Raw genomic sequence first — 4,320 nt, 5'->3', positions numbered from 1 at the left:
CTGGCTCACCGACAGACACACACACAAAGTCCGGGGCGCTCGCTGGCTCACCGACACACACACTGATAGTCCGGGGTGCTCGCTGGCTCACCGACACACACACACTGATAGTCCGGGGCGCTCGCTGGCTCATCGACACACACACACACTGAAAGTCCGGGGCGCTCAGATAGCAGACACTCAGCAGACAGAGAATATCTCCTTTACTGCCACTGCAGCTCATCTCTCCCTCTATCTGTGTGGAGAGAGAGAGAGAGAGAGTGTGAGGGAGAGAGAGAGTTGGAGGGAGCACGAGATGGGGATGAGAGGGAGGGGGAGAGAGAGAGATACAGAGAGTGAGAGAGAGACAGTCAGAGACCGTGAGAGAGAGGTACGGAGAGCGTGAGAGAGAGATACGGAGAGAGAGAGAGAGCGAGATACGGAGAGAGAGAGAGAGATACGGAGAGAGAGAGATATAGATATACGGAGAGAGAGAGATATAGATATACGGAGAGAGCGAGAGAGAGATACGGAGAGAGAGAGAGAGAGAGATACGGAGAGAGAGAGAGATAGATATACGGAGAGAGAGAGAGATAGATATACGGAGAGAGAGAGATATAGATATACGGAGAGAGAGAGAGACAGATATGGAGAGAGATATAGATATACGGAGAGAGAGAGAGATACGGAGAGAGAGAGATATAGATATACGGAGAGAGAGAGATATAGATATACGGAGAGAGCGAGAGAGAGATACGGAGAGAGAGAGAGAGAGAGATACGGAGAGAGAGAGAGATAGATATACGGAGAGAGAGAGAGATAGATATACGGAGAGAGAGAGATATAGATATACGGAGAGAGAGAGAGACAGATATGGAGAGAGATATAGATATACGGAGAGAGAGAGAGATACGGAGAGAGATATATATAGATATACGGAGAGAGAGAGAGAGAGAGATATACGGAGAGAGAGAGACAGATACGGAGAGAGAGAGATATAGATATACGGAGAGAGAGAGAGATACGGAGAGAGAGATATATAGATATACGGAGAGAGAGAGATATATACGGAGAGAGAGAGATATAGATATACGGAGAGAGAGAGAGAGAGATACGGAGAGAGAGATATATAGATATACGGAGAGAGAGAGAGACAGATACGGAGAGAGAGAGATATAGATATACGGAGAGAGAGAGAGAGAGATACGGAGAGAGAAATATATAGATATACGGAGAGAGCGAGAGATAGATACGGAGAGAGAGAGATATAGATATACGGAGAGAGAGAGATATAGATATACGGAGAGAGCGAGAGAGAGATACGGAGAGAGAGAGAGAGAGATACGGAGAGAGAGAGATATAGATATACGGAGAGAGAGAGATATAGATATACGGAGAGAGCGAGAGAGATATACGGAGAGAGCGAGAGAGATATACGGAGAGAGAGAGAGAGAGAGATACGGAGAGAGAGAGATATAGATATACGGAGAGAGAGATATAGATATACGGAGAGAGAGAGATAGATACGGAGAGAGAGAGATATAGATATATGGAGAGAGAGATATAGATATACGGAGAGAGAGAGATATAGAGATACGAAGAGAGCGAGAGATAGATACGGAGAGAGAGATATATAGATATACGGAGAGAGCGAGAGAGAGATACGGAGAGAGAGATATATAGATATACGGAGAGAGCGAGAGAGAGATACGGAGAGAGAGATATATAGATATACGGAGAGAGAGAGATATAGATATACGGAGAGAGAGATACGGAGAGAGAGAGAGATACGGAGAGAGATATATAGATACGGAGAGAGAGATACGGAGAGAGAGAGAGAGAGATACGGAGAGAGAGATATATAGATACGGAGAGAGAGAGAGAGAGATACGGGGAGAGAGATACGGAGAGAGAGAGAGAGATACGGAGAGAGCGAGAGAGAGATACGGAGAGAGAGAGAGAGAGATACGGAGAGAGAGATACGGAGAGAGAGATAGAGATACGGAGATAGAGAGATATATATATACGGAGAGAGAGAGCGATATAGATATACGGAGAGAGCGAGAGATAGATACGGAGAGAGAGAGATATATAGATATACGGAGAGAGCGAGAGAGAGATACGGAGAGAGATATATATATATATATATATACGGAGAGAGAGAGAGAGATACGGAGAGAGAGAGATATAGATATACGGAGAGAGCGAGAGAGAGATATGGAGAGAGAGATACGGAGAGAGAGAGAGATACGGAGAGAGATATATATATATACGGAGAGAGATATATAGATATACGGAGAGAGAGATACGGAGAGAGAGAGAGATACGGAGAGAGATATATAGATACGGAGAGAGAGATACGGAGAGAGATAGAGAGAGAGATACGGAGAGAGAGATATATAGATACGGAGAGAGAGAGAGATACGGGGAGAGAGATACGGAGAGAGAGAGAGAGAGATACGGAGAGAGCGAGAGAGAGATACGGAGAGAGATAGAGAGAGATACGGAGAGAGAGATACGGAGAGAGAGATAGAGATACGGAGATAGAGAGATATATATATACGGAGAGAGAGAGCGATATAGATATACGGAGAGAGCGAGAGATAGATACGGAGAGAGAGATATATAGATATACGGAGAGAGCGAGAGAGAGAGAGATATATATATATATATATACGGAGAGAGAGAGAGAGATACGGAGAGAGAGAGATATAGATATACGGAGAGAGCGAGAGAGAGATACGGAGAGAGAGATACGGAGAGAGAGAGAGATACGGAGAGAGATATATATATATATACGGAGAGAGATATATAGATATACGGAGAGAGAGAGATATGGAGAGAGCGAGAGATAGATACGGAGAGAGAGAGAGATATAGATATATGGAGAGAGCGAGAGAGAGATACGGAGAGAGAGAGAGATATACGGAGAGAGAGAGATATAGATATACGGAGAGAGAGAGAGAGATACGGAGAGAGAGAGAGAGAGATACAGAGAGAGAGCGATATAGATATACGGAGAGAGAGAGAGATATAGATATACGGAGAGAGAGAGAGATATATAGATATACGGAGAGAGAGAGATACGGAGAGAGCGAGAGAGAGGTACGGAGAGAGCGAGAGAGATACGGAGAGAGCGAGAGAGAGATACGGAGAGAGAGATATAGATATACGGAGAGAGCGAGAGAGAGATACGGAGAGAGCGAGAGAGATACGGAGAGAGCGAGAGAGAGATACGGAGAGAGCGAGATAGATACGGAGAGATAGATAGATATAGATATTCGGAGAGAGAGAGATATAGATATACGGAGAGAGAGATATAGATATACGGAGAGAGCGAGAGAGAGATATACGGAGAGAGAGATACGGAGAGAGCGAGATATAGATATACGGAGAGAGATACGGAGAGAGAGAGATATAGATATACGGAGAGAGAGAGAGAGAGATACGGAGAGAGAGAGATATAGATATACTGAGAGAGAGAGAGAGAGATACGGAGAGAGCGAGAGATAGATACGGAGAGAGCGAGATATAGATACAGAGAGCGCGAGAGAGAGAGATACGGAGAGAGCGAGAGATAGATACGGAGAGAGCGAGATATAGATACAGAGAGTGCGAGAGAGAGAGATACGGAGAGAGCGAGAGATAGATACGGAGAGAGCGAGATATAGATACGGAGAGAGCGAGAGAGATACAGAGAGAGAGAGCCAGATGCATAGAGAGAGAGAGACGCAGAGAGAGAGAGAGAGACACAGAGAGAGAGAGAGACACAGAGAGAGAGAGGGAGAGAGAGAGATGCAGAGAGAGAGAGAGATGCAGAGAGAGAGAGAGACGCAGAGAGAGAGAGACGCAGAGAGAGAGAGAGAGAGACGCAGAGAGAGAGAGAGACACGCAGAGAGAGAGAGAGAGAGAGACGCAGAGAGAGAGAGAGAGACGCAGAGAGAGAGAGAGAGAGAGAGAGAGAGAGAGACGCAGAGAGAGATAGAGAGAGAGACGCAGAGAGAGATAGAGAGAGAGACGCAGAGAGAGAGAGAGAGACACGCAGAGAGAGAGAGAGAGAGATGCAGAGAGAGAGAGACGCATTGAGAGAGAGAGAGAGATGCAGAGAGAGAGAGAGAGAGACGCAGAGAGAGAGGGGCAAGATTGGTGACTTGTTGCCACAAGAAGATGTCAACCATTGGAGCATATTAAGAGGTCAGCCATTGGAGCACAACCACCATGTGACCACATTCTACAGTTCATTCACAAAGTATTCAGACCCTGTCCCACATTCTGTTACGTTACGGACTTATTCTAACATGGATTCAATCAATGTTTTACCTCAACAATCTACACACAATA

Source organism: Salvelinus namaycush, unplaced genomic scaffold (assembly GCF_016432855.1).
Source record: "Salvelinus namaycush isolate Seneca unplaced genomic scaffold, SaNama_1.0 Scaffold711, whole genome shotgun sequence".
Lineage (NCBI taxonomy): Eukaryota > Metazoa > Chordata > Actinopteri > Salmoniformes > Salmonidae > Salvelinus > Salvelinus namaycush.
This window is presented reverse-complemented; position numbering follows the sequence as displayed.